Source organism: Salvelinus sp. IW2-2015, unplaced genomic scaffold, assembly GCF_002910315.2.
Source record: "Salvelinus sp. IW2-2015 unplaced genomic scaffold, ASM291031v2 Un_scaffold2750, whole genome shotgun sequence".
NCBI lineage: Eukaryota > Metazoa > Chordata > Actinopteri > Salmoniformes > Salmonidae > Salvelinus > Salvelinus sp. IW2-2015.
The window spans coordinates 70350-87080 of record NW_019944053.1 but is presented as its reverse complement, the minus strand read 5'-3'; the positions used below and the strand labels follow the sequence as shown (position 1 = coordinate 87080).

General features: G+C 42.3%; 1 pseudogene; it reads right to left on the bottom strand.

Annotated features, from left to right (window-relative positions):
• Positions 1–13276, bottom strand: part of LOC111960149 (Fc receptor-like protein 5) — a 15344-nt pseudogene extending 2068 nt beyond the window's left edge.
• Positions 13277–16731: the final 3455 nt, after the last annotated feature.

The window sequence follows — 16731 nt, the reverse complement described above, 5'->3', positions numbered from 1 at the left end:
TTTTGTGTTTTGTCAGAAAGATGGACACTATTTATATCTGTTCAGGGAATTCTTAGTTTAAAGTGTTGGGACAGTGTTGGGACAGGTTTTCTCTGAAGTCTCCAAACTCCAAAGCAATAACAAACATATTGTTAAATTAGTTTAGTACAGAAGTAATTGTTTATACACATACTTCTATGGAGAGGGAGTCTGTCCTGTTACACTGACTTCCTAAACTTCGATGTTTGAATCATAAAGGAAACATTTATATAGAGGTTTCATCTTGTATCTGTGCCATTATGGTGTCTGTACTACTACTGACTGTACCCTTCTCTACTGACTCAACTGTACTTACCCTATACTCTTTTCGACTTGTGCTCAACTGAACTGTTACTCTACTGTACTGTACCCTACTCTACAGTGCGGCTCTACTCAACTGTAGCCCTACTCTACTCTACTGTACTGTTACCCTGCTCTATTGTACTGCTACTGCCACACTACTCTACTGTACTGTGCTCTACTGAACTATTCCATACTCTTATTGCCACTGTGCTCAACTGAACTGTACTCTAACTGTACTGCACCCTACTCTATTGTACTGTACTTACTGTCCCTACTCTAGGGTACTGTGCTCAACTGAACTGGTACCCCTACTCTAATTGTATTGGCTCAACTGGAACTGATTACTTTTGTACTGTACTCTACTGTACTGTACCCTACTCTATTGTATTTGCTCAACTAACTGTATACTTTGTACTGTACTCGTACTTACTGCTACTGACCCCTTACTCTATGTACCGTACCTACTGACCTTACGCTACTCTATTTACTGTGCTCTACTGAACTGGACCTTACTCTATTGTACTGTCTTACTGAACTTACCCTACGCTATTGTTACTCACTGTACTGTACCCTACTCTATTGTACCGTACCCTACTGACCTTCCGTACATCTATTGTACTGTACCCTTACTGACCTGTACACCTACTCTATTACATGTTCTACTGAACTGTAACCCTGCGCTACTGTACTACTTCTACTGAAAACTGTACCCTACTCTATTCGGACTGTGTTCTACTAACTGTACCCTAATCTACTGTACTTGTGGTCACTGAACTGTTACCCTACCTATTGTACTCTTGTGGAACGTATTGTACTGTTTCTATGAACTACCATACTCTTATTGCTACTGTGTTCTACTGAACTGTCTCCCTTCTCTGCTGCTACTCTACTTGAATGTCTTTGAACTGTGCTCCAACTGAACTGAAACCCTAACTCTATTGTACTGTGCTCCACTGAACTGTACCCTACTCTATGTGTACTTATACTTCTAATGTACTGTACCCACTCGACTGTACTGTGTTCTGCTGAAACTGACCCTACTCTATTTAACTATACTCACTGTACTGTACCCTACCTCTATACTGTGTTCTGGCTGAACTGTACCCTACTCTATTGTACTATACTCTACTGTACTAGTACCCTACTCTACTGTACTGTGCCTCAACTGAACCGTACCCTGTACTTGTACTGTTTCTACTGTCGTAAACTTACTCAAGTTTACTCTTACTTGACGTTCTTATAATTTAATAGATGGGCCCATGGGCTCAGGATCTAGGGGTCTTTTTTGAGACCACTCAGGATCTAGTGTCTTGGTCTTGAGATCACTCAGGATCTAGTGGTCTTGGTCTTGAGAACCACTCAGGATCTAGTTGTGTCTTGGTCTCTTGAGACCACTGAGGATCTAGTGGTCTTGGCTTGAGGACCACACAGATCTGGTGGTCTTGCGTCTTAGACACACAGCATCTGGTGGTCTTGGTCTTGAGACCACTCAGATCGTAGTAGTCTTGGTCTTGAGACCACTCAGATCTAGTGGTCTTGGTGCTGAGACCACTCAGGAATCTAGTGGTCTTGTCTTGAGATGCACTCAGGAATCTAGTTGGTCTTGCGTCTTGAGACCACACAGATCTGGTGGTCTTTGGTCTTTGAGACCACCAGATACTAGTGGTCTTGGTCTTGAGACCCACAACAGGATCTGGTGGTCTTGTCTTGAGACCACTCAGGATCTAAGTAGTCTTGGTCTTGAGACACTCAGGATCTAGTGGTCTGGGTCTGTGAGACCACTCAGGATCTAGTGGTCTTTGGTCTTGAGGACCACTCAGGATCTAGCCGGTCTTGCGTTCTTTGAGACCACTCAGGATCTAGTGGTCTCGGTCTTGAGACCACTCAAGAACACATACAATTGGTCTTTATGCTTGTTATCTCATTTCACTGGTTCTGGAAGTGGGACCAATGTTCTTGTCTAAAACTTGGTTTACAAACCATAGGCAACACATGGACTTAGATAGACATTTGCATCAAATTGTTACCTGTATGTCCCATTATGGCATCAGTGAGAGCATGGTCAGCCTTCTTGAGGCCATCTCCATTTAGGGAAATTGTTCAATTTCTTCTTCTTACTATTTCTATGAGTTGGATTAAATCAACAGAAAGGGTTCACACTATGCCACCTAGGGTTGTTTTTGAAATGGTACAATAGTCAAGGTTGGTGATTTACTGCACCTGCAGTTATGGAATTTTACTCACAAGTATAATTAATTGCTATCCCTTGACGAACCTGAATGGAATTATGTGATCCTTTCTTAACCCATAGGAAGTCCAACCCAGTTGAATACTTCAAAATTGTGAAAGCCCTCAATTGTGGCGGCCATGATAAAAACATGGCTTTTTGGGCACTAGAGTCCTCTATCTATTCTCTATGAGGCAACCAATTGCGTAGGAAGACAATACTCTCTGAATCATTGGCTGGATCACTCCCAAACCATAGGAATCCCCACCTAAGTTGATTACTTTTAAATGGTGGAAGCGTCAATGGCAATGTTTATAGTAAAAAAAAATATCATCTAGGGTTCTCTTTTACCTCTGCATTTTTGAAACCTACACCAAAACCACCTTCTATTTTGCCAAATAATGATAGGAAAAGTGATAAACATCATAACAACATAATTAATCTGATGCATAAGCTAATTAATCAAAACACATGGGTTTCCAGATTCATACAATAAACTTTGACAACTGAACTGTTAGACAGTGGCATTCCTATGACGGTGTTCATGTTGAAAGCACTGAGCTCTTCAGTAAGGCCATTCTACTGCAATGTGGTTCTTATGGAGCATACATGTGTGCTTGATTTTATACAATGTTCAGCAACGGTGTCGGCTGAAAAAGCCGGAATCCACTAATGTGAAAGGGTTCCACATTTACTTTTGCATATAAGTTCTATATGGTCTGGAAAATAATACTGGTATACCCGTACTACTTAATGAAGTCAGATCATACTTTGGAAAGATTGGGATGCTCTGACGCATTTGTCTTTATATAACGATTTACTGTAATTCTAACTGAATGTAGTCAACATATGTAAAATATACTTTTATCCACAATGTTACAGCATCAGCTGAAGTTACCCAGGCAGGTATCCAGATGTTTTGTGTATTTTCACAGCTCTTCCCAAACTACTCTGACTGTGAAGCCAAAACCCTGCATACATGAGAGGACAGCTACTCTGATGTGTTCAGTAGGGTCTTACAGTAGATGGATCTATCAGTGGCATCAAAGACAGAATGAAATGTAGTATTTCCCAGAAGTATTCAGACACACTATAACAGGAGACACCATCACCATCAGAAGAGCAGCTGAGGCTGACCAGGTCTCTACTGCGTGTGGAAGGAGACAGAGTGTCTAGACCCACATCTTCACAACCAAGTAGGCTGTTACTCTCAGCTGTAGAAGGTTGATACTTTGTGTTTTTGTCATAAAGATGGCACTATTTATATTGTGTCAGAATTCTTAGTTAAAAGCGTGTTGGACAGAGATTGACAGGTTGTTCTGAAGTCTCCAAACTCCAAACAATAACAAAAACCACAGGTTGTTTTAAATTAGTTTAGTACAGAGAATTGTTTATACACATACTTTCTATGGAGAGGAGTCTGTCCTTACACTGACTCCTAAACTTGCATGTTTGAACATTAAAGGAAAACATTTTATAGAGGTTTCATCTTATGTATCTGATGCCATTATTGGGTGTCTGTACACAACTATACTGTACCCTTCTCTACTGTACCAACTGTACTGTACCCTACTCTTTTGCACCTGTGCTCAACTGAACTGTACTCTACTGTACTGTACCCTACTCTACAGTGCTCTACGGAACTGTACTCTACCCCTACTCTAGCTCTACTGTACTGTACCTGCTCTATTGTACTGTACTGCACACTACTCTACTGTACTGTGCTCTACTGAACTGTTACTCTACCCTACTCTACTGTACTGTACCTTCTACTCTACACCTACTTCTACTGTACTCTACTGTACTTGTACCCTCTCTGTTGTACTGTACGCCACACTTACTCTACTGTACTGTGCTCTACTGAAACTGTACTCTACTGTAACTGCTTACCCTACACTATTGTACTCTACTGTAACTCTACCCTACTCTATTGTACACTGTGCTCAACTGAACTGTAACCCTACTCTATTGTACTGTACACTACTCTACTGTACCCTACTCTACTGAACTGTACCCTACCTCCATTGTAGTGTGCTTCAAAAATGAAAACTGTATACTTTTGTTACTGTTACTCTACTACTGTACTGCTGCTCTATTTGTACTGTGTTCTACTAACTGTGACCCTACTCATTGTTACTGGTTCCTACTGAACTGTACCCTACTCTAGTTGTGAATGGTAATACTGTACTGTTAGCTCTACCTCGATGAACTGCTACCCTACTCCGTTGCTGTACTGTCTCATTGAAAGTGTACCCTACTCTTATGACTGTACCACCTGTACTCTACTGAATACCTACGACCTGCTCTACTGACCTACTGTTACCCTACTATTCTAGTGCCTAGGCTCAATATGAACTGTACTACACTTTTTGTACTTGTAGGCTCTACTGTACTGTACTTCTCTATTGTACTGTGCTTCTACTGAACTTACCCTACTCTATTGTTACTGTGTCTCTACTGAACTGTACCCTACTCTACTTGTATGTACACTACTTACTGTACCCTACTTACTGAACTGCTACCCTTTACTCCATGTTTACTCTCATGAAACTGTATACTTCTTGTACACTACTCTACTTTGTCTACTGTACTGTGCTCTATTGTACTGTGCTCTACTGAACTGTACCCTACTCTATTGTACTGTCTTACTGAAACGCTACCCTACTGGACAACTGTACCCTACTCTATTGTACTGTCCCTAGTGGACCTGTACCCTACTCTACTGTACTGCGTTCTACTGAACTGCTACCCTACTCTATTGTTACTGTACTCTACTGAACTTTACCCTACTCTATGGACTTGTACTCTACTGAACTGTACCCTACTCTACCTGTACTGTGCTCACTGAACTGTACCCTACTCTATGTACTGTACTCTACTGAACTGTACCCTACTCCTCTGTACTCTACTTGAATATATTGTATGTGTTCTTCTACTGTACCCTACCTATTCTATTTCACTGTACTCTAGTTGTACTGTCCCCTACTGAACTGTAACCTACTCTATTGTGGTGTGCTCTACTGAACTCACCATACTCTGTTTTCTGGGCTCTACTGAACAGTACCCTACTCCTCTGTACTCTACTTGAATAATATTGTACTGTGTTCTACTCTACTGTACCCTACTCTATTGAACTGTGCTCAACTGAACTGTACCCTACTCTTTTGTACTGTACTGAACTGTACCCTTCTGTACTATGCTCTACTGAACTCTACCCTACTGTATTGTACTGTTCGCTACTGTACCCTACTCTACTTAACTGTGCTCTACTGAAACTGTACACTACTCTATTGTACTGTGCTCTACTGTACTGTACCCTACTCTATTGTACTGTGCTCTACTGAACTTACTGTTCTCTAGTTGAATGTATTCTACTGTTTCTACTGAACTGTTCCCTGCTCTATTGCACTGTGCTCCACTGAACTGTACCCTACTTTACTGTACTCTTACTGTACTGTACCCTACTCTACTGTACTCTACTGTACTGTACCCTACTGTACTCTACTGTACTGCACCCTGCTCTACTGTACTGTACTGAATAACAGACTGGAAGCTTCAAAAGGAGGGTGGTACTTGGAAGCATTGTTCTTCTCTTCAACCATGTTACCTGCAAGGAAACACGTGCGTATCATTGCTTTGCACAAAAGGCTTCACAGGCAAGGATAAATCAACCATTTATTGGATCATCAAAAGGCGTCAATTGTTGTGAAAAGCTTCAGGGCGCCACAAGAAAGTCCAGCAAGCCCAGGACCGTCTCCTAAAGTTGATTCAGCTGCGGATCGTGGCACCACCAGTACAGAGCTTGCTCAGGAATGGCAGCAGGCAGGTGTGCATCTGCACGCACAGTGAGGCAAAGACTTTGAGGATAGCCTGTGTCAAAAGGCAGCAAAGAGCCACTTCTCTCCAGGAAAAACATCAGGACAGACTGATATTCTGCAAAAGGTACAGGGATTGGACTGTCTGAAGGTGGGTAAATTCATTTTCTCTGATGAATCCCCTTTCGATTGCTTGGGCATCCGGAAAAAAATCCGGAGAAGACAAGGTGAGCTCTACCATCAGTCCTGTGTCATGCCAACAGAAAAGCATCCTGAGACCAATCATGTTGGGTTGCTTCTCAGCCAAGGAGTGCCACTCACAATTTTGCCTAAGAACACAGCCATGAATAAAGAATGTACCAAAACATCCTCTGAGAGCAACTTCTCCAAACCATCCAGGAACAGTTTGGTGACGAACAATGCTTTTTCAGCATGATGGAGCACCTTGCCATAAGGCAAAAGTGATAACTAAGTGGCTCGGGAACAAAACATCGATATTTGGTCCATGCCAGGAAACTCCCCAGACCTAATCCCATTGAGAACTTGTAGTCAATCCTCAAGAGGCGGGTGGACAAACAAAAACCCACAAATTCTGACAAACTCCAAGCATTGATATGCAAGAATGGCTGCCTTCAGTCAGATGTGCCAGAAGTGAATTGACAGCATGCCAGGGCGGATTGCAGAGGTTTTGAAAAAAGAAGGTCAACACTGCAAATATTGACTCTTTAAATCAACTTTATGTAATGTCAATATAAGCCTTTGAACACTTATGAAATGCTTGTAATTATACTTTCAGTATTCCATAGTAACATCTGACAAAAATATCTAAAGACACTGAAGTAGCACAACTTTGTGGAAATAAATATTTGTGTCATTCTCAAAACTTTTTCCCCACTGTATCAGTGCTCTGCACTGAACTGTTAACCTACTCTATGTACAGTGCGCGACTGTATGGTACCATATTCTACTGTAACTTTACTGTACCCTGCTCCGACTAGTACTGCTGCTCTACTCTACTACACCCTACTCTATTGCAACTGTGCTCTTACTTCTACTACACCCTCACTGCTATTGCACGATGCCCCTACCCTCTGACCTACACCCTAACTTGCTATTGTACTATGTAAAAGTGTACTCTACCCTACTGTACTCTATTGTAATCCTACTTTTCTGTCTGTGCTCTACTAACTATTACCCCTACTACTTTTGCACTCGTGCTCAACTGCAACTGACTTTACTGTACTGTACACCTACTCTACTGTACTGTACCCTTCCTGAACTATTACCCTACTTCTACTCATACTGAAATCTTACCCACCTCTATTGCCACTGTACCCCTACTTTACTGTACTTGCTACTGAACTGGACTACTCTATTTTACTGTGCCTCAACTGAACTGTTCCATACATCCTATTCGTACTGTGCTCTACTGAACTATACCCTACTCTACTGTACATCCACCCTGTACTGTGCTCTACTAACTGTACCCTACAATATTGTTGATGTGCTCCCTAAATGTACTTACCCTCCTCTATTGATACTGCAACTCTACCCTACTCTACTGTACCCTACTACTAATACTGGACTGTACTCTACCCTACTCTTCTGTACTGTGCTCTCGTGAAACTTATAACCCTGCTCTACTGTTCTGTGCCTCAACTGTACTGTACCCTACTCTATTGTACTGTTCTCAACTCTGGAACTGTACCCTACTCTACTGTGCTCTTCTGACACTGTTACCCTACTCTATTCCACTGTGCTCACTGAACTGTAACCTACTCTACTGCTACTAAGCTCTACTGTACTATACCATACTCTGTCTCGCTACTGTAACCTACTCTATGTTACTGTACGCTCTACTGTACTCTCACTCTACTCGTACTCCTACTTGTACGGTATTGGACTGCTGTTCAACTGTTCTGTACCTACTTCACTGTGCTCAACCTGGAACCCTGTACCTCTTCTATTGTATGATACTGAACTGTACCCTACTATATTGTAACTGTGCTCAGACTGTACTACTCTATTGTACTGTACTCTACTGACCCTGACTAAGTACCTGCTAGCAATCTCTTACTGAACTTCGTACCTACTGGCTGAACAGTGGCTCGTACCTACGCTGTATCCTTCCTCTACGTATGTCCTACCTTGACTTCTCTACTGAACTTACCCTACTCTGTTGATACTAGTACCTCTACTGAACATGTACCCTAATCTACTGCTAACTGTGCCTACTAGAAACTGTACCCTACTCTACTAGTACGTCTCATAACTGCTCCTATTGTACTGTGCTATCGACTGAAGCTGTACTACCGGACTGTACTCTGACTGATACTACTACTCTACTGAACTACTACTCTACTGAACCTGAACTTTTTTTTTATTTTTACCGCTTATCACTTATCTAGTCAAGTCAGTATAAAACACATTCTATAAATTTTCACATGACGGCCTAGCGAACAGGGTACTGCTATCAGGGCAGATTTTCTACTTTGTACAGCTCGCGGCGCACTTCATCTTGCAACCTTTCTCCGGTCAATACTTGTCCCAAACACGCCTCTAAAAACCACTAGCTTACCTGCCACCACAGAATTGTACTGTGCTCAACTGTACCCTACTCTACATTAACAGTCCCACTCTATTAGCCACTAGTGCTCTAACCAGAACCTGCTACCCTACTCTATTTTGTGTTCTACTGTACTGTACCCTACTCTTCTGTAGTGCCCTTACTCCTTACTCGCTCAACTGTACCTACTCTATTTTCACTGGCTGCTCCTCCCCATACTGAACTGTCCCTACTGGAACTACTGTACTCTTATACTGTCACTCTAGTTGAATGTCTTGCACTGTGCTCAACTGAACTGTACCCTACTTATGAGTTGCTCAACTGAACTGTACTTCTACTCTACTGGAAACTTACCCCTACTCTTCTTTACTGTATTGACCCTACTCCCTGTATTGTCTCTACTGTACTGTACTGCACTGTACCCTACTCTATCGTGTACTTTACTCTACATGAACTTACCCTACTGAACCTTTACTCTACCTGTACTGTACATCTCCTGAACATATTACCTACTTACTGAACCTCTACTCCTAAACCTCGAACTGCAACTTCTTTGTAATTTACCTATATATTTACTCTAGTCAAAGTCCAGTTAAGCAATACAAATCTTTTTTCCAACATAATCCTGAACTCAGTACCACTCTACTTGTACTGTGCTCTACTGAACTGTACTCCTGCCTCTATTGTACTTCTACCCTACTGAACTTGTCACCCTACTCCCACCTGGACTGTGTCTACTGAACTGTACGCTACTCTACCTGTACTGTGCTGCTACTAGTCTCTGCTAACCCGCGTGTTCAACTGAACTGTACCCTACATCTATTGGTAATGTACTCTCACTCCTATATACTGAACTCTTACTGAACTGTACTCTACTCTATTGTACTGAACTCTACTGAAACTGTAACCCTACTCTATTTGTTATTTTTTATTTTACCTTTATTCTAACTAGGCAAGTCAGTTAGAAAAAATATATTTTCAAATGACGGTCTAGGAACAAGTGCGGTTATCTGCTTGTTCAGGGCCAGACGACAGTAATGTTTTTACCTGTGTCAGCTCCGGGGATCTCGATCTTGCAACCCTTCTCGGTTACTACAACGCTCTAAACACTGGTCTTCCTGCCGCCCGATGTATGCCTGCTCAAACTGAAAGTACCGCTTACTCTCATTGTACTGTGCTCAACTGAAAATGTACTCTACATCTATTGCTACTGTGCTCAAACTGAAATTGTACCCTTAACTCATTGCTACTGTACTCTATGAACTTACCCTACTCTATTGTACTGTTACTCTACTGAACTCTTCCCAAACTCTATCGTACTGTTACTCTACCTGATACTGTACCCTACTCTATATGTACCCTGTACCTCTACTGAACTCTTCCCAACTCTATTGCCACATGTGCTCAACTGAACTGTAAGATCCAAAACCCTGTGTTCCTGCGAGAGAAGTTCTCTGAGTGTGTTCAGTAGGTCTGCAGATATCTTTCATTTTAATCAAATCAATCAAATTTATTAGTCCACATACACCAGGTTAGCAGACTGTTAACTGCCGAGTGTAGCGAAATGCTTGCTTTCTGGTTCCGACAATGACAGTAAATAACAACAAGTAATCTAACCTAACAATTCCACAACTACTACCTATACCACACACACAAGGTAAAGGATAAACGAATATGTCACATAAAGAATATCATGAATGGCCAGTGGTGGTACAGAATACGATGGCCAAGATGCAGCTAGTATGGTATAGAGTACGTATATACATACTGAGACGAGTACTGTAGGGTATGTTAACATAAAGTGCCCACAGTTTTAAAGTGGGCAATCGTACATGTTATTACATAAAGATGGCAAGATGCACAGTAGATGATATAGAGTACAGTACTACTACATATGAGATGAGTAATGTAGGTATGTAAACATTATATTCAAGTGGCCATTGTTTAAATGGCTAGTGGTAACATTTTTACATTAATTTCCATCCAATTCCCATTTTAAAGTGCGGAGTTGAGTCAGTATGTGGCACCGCCGCTACGATGTTTAGTGGTGAGCTGTTTAACAGTCTGATGTCTTGAGATAGGAAAGCTGTTTCAGGTCTCTCGGTCCCTGCTTTGATTGCACTCTGTACTGACCTCGCCTTCTGGATGCATTATCGGGGTAACCCAGGCAGTGGCTGGGTGGTTGTTGTCCTTGCGATGATCTTATGGCCTTTCCCTGTGACATCGGGTGTGTAGTGTCCTGGAGGGCAGGAACTATCAGTGGTACAAAGACAGGAATGGATAATGTTAGCTATTCCCAGTCTGTTCAGACCCACTATAACAGGAGACACTCTCACCATCAGTTAGAGCTGCTGAGGTCTGACCAGGGTCTCTACTGGTGTCAGGGAGAGAGTAAGATCCAGACCCACATCTTTATTCATCAGTGATGATGTCACTGTTACTGTGAAATAGTGAGTCATTATTGTTGTTGATTGTTATTCTTATCACTCAAACATATTGAAATACCAACAGATTATCCAGCCAAAGACCACACTGACTTCTGACAAGAGAACATATTCACAGGAGACAGTGTGACACTGAGCTACTGTAGAGTCTTTCTGGATGGAAGTTTTACTGTACAGACACAGACAGTAGGGTACAGTTCAGTGGAGCACAGTGCAATAGAGCAGGGAACAGTTCAGTAGAACRMAGTAGAATACATTCAACTAGAGAACAGTAYAGTTCAGTAGAGCACAGTACAATAGAGTAGGGTACAGTACAGTAGAGCACAGTACAATAGAGTAGTGTACAGTTCAGTAGAGCACAGTTAAGTAGAGTAGGGTACAGTAGCGAACAGTACAATACAGTAGGGTAGAGTTCAGTAGAGCATAGTACAGAAGGGTACAGTTCAGTACAGTACAAAAGAGTAGGGTACAGTTCAGTTGAGCACAGTTCAATAGAGTAGGGTACAGTAGAGTAGAACACAGTACAATATATTCAAGTAGAGTACAGAGGAGTAGGGTACTGTTCAGTAGAGCCCAGAACAACAGAGTATGGTAGAGTTCAGTAGAGCACACCACAATAGAGTAGGTTACAGTTCAGTAGGGGACAGTACACTAGAGTACAGTGAAATAGAATAGGGTAGGGTACAGTAGAACACAATACAATATATTCAAGTAGAGTACAGAGGAGTAGGGTACAGTTCAGTAGAGTACAGTACAATAGAGTAGGGTACAGTTCAGTAGAGTACAGTACCATAGAGTAGGGTACAGTTCAGTTGAGCACAGTGCAGTAGAGTAGGGTACAGTTCAGTAGAGTACAGTACCATAGAGTAGGGTACAGTTCAGTTGAGCACAGTACAATAGAGTAGGGTACAGTTCAGTTGAGCACAGTACAGTAGAGTAGGGTACAGTTCAGTAGAGCACAGTACAGTAGATTAGGGTACAGTTCAGTAGAGTACAGTACAACAGAGTAGGGTACAGTTCAGTAGAGCGCAGTACAATAGAGTAGGGTACAGCTCAGTAGAGCACAGTTCAATCGAGTAGGGTACAGTTCAGTAGAGTACTGTACAGTAGAGTAGGGTAAAGTTCAGTAGAGTACAGTACAATAGAGTAGGGTACAGTTCAGTTGAGCACAGTACAATATAGTAGAGTACAGTTCAGTAGATTACACTACAATAGAGTAGGGTACAGTACAGTAGAGCAGAGTGCAATACATTCAACTAGAGTACAGTAGGGTACAGTTCAGTAGAGTAGGGTACATTTCAATAGAGTACAATGCAATAGAGTAGGGTAGAGTTCAGTAGAGCACAGTACAATACATTCAACTAGAGTACAGTAAATGACACATGAAGTTAGTTGATTCATACATAGAATCTGCTCTATTATGATTGACTTAATATAAATAGTGTCCATCTGTATGACACTACTCACCATTGACAGTGATAGTGACAGGGTCACTGATGGATGAAGAAGTGGGTCTGGACTCTCTCTCTCCCTGACACCAGTAGGGACCCTCATTCACTGTTGCTCCATTGATGGTGAGAGTGTCTCCTGTTATAGTGTGTCTGGCAGACTGGGGTAGTACATAATCATTACTGTCTTTGTACCACTGATAGTTCCAGATACTGTCAGACCCTACTGAACACGTCAGAGTGACTGTCTCTCCAGGGAACACAGGGTTTGGCTCTACAGTCAGTGTAGCTTTGGGCAGAGCTGAGGAAACACACAACAGATGGTTTTCAACAAACAACACTGGAACAGCATCCTTAAAATGGGGCCAGATTCAAGTGGTTATAAGAATGGAGGCACAGATGTGAAGAGATGGATAAGAAGACGTACGTGTCACTGTCAGTTGTACTGCAATCATCTCGTTAGAATCCGCTGCTGATGTAACCCAGACTCTGTAGTACCACTGTGGAACTCAGCTGCACTGATAATACATTCATGTTCTTTCGGAATTGATCTGACTGGGTGTTAACCATGTGTATGACACATCTGAGAGTGACAGATCTCCACTGATATCTGGGAGCTGTGGGGTGTATGGTCGAACAGCCATCACATCGCTGCACAAAATCAAACCAGCATTATACAATGCCTTTCACATGTATTTCGAGACACAAAACTAATAATGTCAGCCAAAATCAACTTTAAACATCACAAATATAAATAGGAAGAAGCATTAAGAGATGGAGCTGATGAAGAGAACAAATATTACCATCATCATCTTCAGAGTGTCCAGATTGATGTGTAGTTTTCAGCATACAACAAAGAAAGTCACATTGCACCAATATTAGCTTGAAATAATAACAAATGCAACTTCATGTTACTGATAACAAACTTTATACTATGTAACTTATATTTTAAGGTGCAATCTGCAATTCAATAGATTTTAGCACTTTTATGCGATATATGCATGTCATTCTGAAAGAGTATCACTTTTAATTGCTTCATTAGGAAAAAACACATGATTCCACATCAAATCAAATGTTTTGGAACACTACACATATCAAATGAAATTGTATTTGTCACATGCACCAAATACAACAGGTGTTTCACCTTACAGTGAAATGTTTACTTACAAGCCCTTAACCAACATTGCAGTTGTCCCACCCTGACCATAGAGAGCCCTTGGTTCTCTATGGTGTAGTAGGTCAGGGTGTGACTAGGGGGTGTTCTAGTTTATATTTTCTATGTTGGAGTTTTGTATGGTTCCCAATTAGAGGCAGCTGGTAATCGTTGCCTCTAAATGGGGAATATTTAGGTAGCTGTTTTTCCCACCTGTGTTTGTGGGATACTGTTTGTTTGTGTATGTGCTTGTTGCACTACGGTTCGTTTGCTTAGTCATTGTTTTTGTTTTACAAGTTTCACTTAAATAAAGATGTGGATCTCAAGACACGCTGCACCTTGGTCCGTCCATCAAAACAAACGTGACAGCAGTTCAAGAAAGAGTTAAGAAAATATTTACTCAATTAACTAAAGTAATAAATAGTCAAATAAAAAGTAACACAATAAAAATAACGATAATGAGGCTATATACAGGGGCTATGGGTACCAAGTCAATATGCGGGGGAATGGTAGTAGAGTTATTTTGTACATGTAGGTAGGGGTAAAGTGACTATGCATAGATAACAAACATTGAGTAGCAGCAGTGTAAAAACAAGGAGGAGGAGACAGGGGCGCCTGTGTCGAGGATCAGCGTGGCAGATTTGTTGTTACCTACCCTTACCACCTGAGGGCAGCCCGTCAGGAAGTCCAGGATTCAGTTGTAGAGGGAGGTGTTTAGTCCCAGGGTCCTTAGCTTAGTGATGGTCTTTGAGGGCACTGGGGTGTTGAACACTGAGCTGTAGTCAATGAATAGCATTCTCACATAGGTGTTCCTTTTGTCCAGGTGGGAAAGGGCAGCATGGAGTGCAATAGAGATTGCATCATCTGTGGATCTATTAGGGCGGTATGCAAATTGGAGTGGTTTCTGGGATAATGGCGTTGATGTGAGCCATGACCAGCCTTTCAAATCACTTCATGGCTACAGACTACTGAGTGCTACTGATCGGTAGTCATTTAGGCAGGTTACCTTAGTGTTCTTGGGTGCAGGGACTATGGTGGTCTGCTTAAAACATGTTGGTTTGTCAGACTCGGACAGGGAGAGTTTGAAAATGTCATGAAGACACTTGCCAGTTGTTCAGCGTATGCTCGCAGTACACGTCCTGGTAATCCGTCTAGCCCTGTGGCCTTGTGAATGTTGACCTGTTTTAAAGTCTTACTCACATCGGCTGCGGAGAGCGAGATCACACAGTGTTCCGGAACAGCTAGTGCTGTCATGCATGTTTCAGTGTTGTTTGCCTCGAATCAAGCATAGAAGTAGATTAGCTTGTCTGGTAGGCTCGTGTCACTGGGCAGCTCTCGGCTGTGCTTCCCTTTGTAGACTGTAATGGTTGACAAGCCCTGCCAAATCCGACGAGCGTCAGAGCCAGTGTAGTACGAGCCGGTGTAGTACGATTCGATCTTAGTCCTGTATTGACGCTTGCCTGTTTGATGGTTCGTCGGAGGGCATAGCGGGATTTCTCATAAGCTTCCGGGTTAGAGTCCTGCTCCTTGAAAGCGGCAGCTATAGCCTTTAGTAACGAAGCCGGTGTAGTACGATTCGATCTTAGTCCTGTATTGACGCTTGCCTGTTTGATGGTTCGTCGGAGGGCATAGCGGGATTTCTCATAAGCTTCGGGTTAGAGTCCTGCTCCTTGAAAGCGGCAGCTATAGCCTTTAACTCAGTGCGGATGTTGCCTGTAATCCATGGCTTCCGGTTGGGGGTATGTACGTGGTCATGTGGGGATGACGTCATTGTGGCACTTATTGATGAAGCCAATGACTAGTGGTGGTATTCTCTGCAATGCATCTGGGAATCCCGGTACATTTCCAGTCTGTGCTAGCAAAACAGTCCTGTAGCTTAGCATCTGCTTCATCTGACCACTTCTTTTATTGATCGAGTCACTGGTATTTGCTTTTACGCAGGAGAAGGATCAGAAGGTAGAATTATGGTCAGATTTGCCAAATGGAGGGAGGGAGAGCTTGTATGCTCTCTGTGTGTGGAGTAAGGTGGTCTAAGAGTTTTTCCCTCTGGTTGCACATGTACATGCTGGTAAAATTTGGTAAAGATTAAATTCCCTGCATTAACATGTCCCCCCACTAGGTGCACCTTCTGGTGATGCGATTGTCTGTTTGCTTATGGCGGACTGCAGCTTCATTGAAAAAAAGGAGTACGCCGTTCGTGTGAGTACATTGCAGTTTGATGTCCAGAAGAGTATTTTCAGTCATAAGAAAACCGTAGCAGAACATATCTAACAAAAGTTTAAAAATAAGTTACAACAACGCAACGAACAAACAAAACACCCAAATTGGTGTAGGAAGAACGTAAAATGTCACCGCTTCTCTCTCGGTGCCATCTTGTGTCATGGCTCTACTCAAGCACACTCACTCGAAACCCTAGACCCACCAATGCTGTTCCGGAACAATGCCAGTTTGACCTGCACCCTGCAGTTTGATCCCCTAAGCTTTGCCTTTGATGTTCGTCGAGGGCATAGCGGATTTCTTATAAGCTTCCGGTTAGAGTCCCTCCTGAAAGCGGCAGCTATAGCCTTTAACTCAGTGCGGATTTGCCTGTAATCCATGCTTCAGGTTGGGATAAATGTACGTACGGTACTGTGGGGACGACGTCGTCGATGCAGCTTATGATTAAGATCGGTGACTGAGGAGGTATACTCCTCAATGTCATTGGTCATACGACTCCACTTCCGTATTCGACGCGACGTCACTAGTACTGCTCCTGCT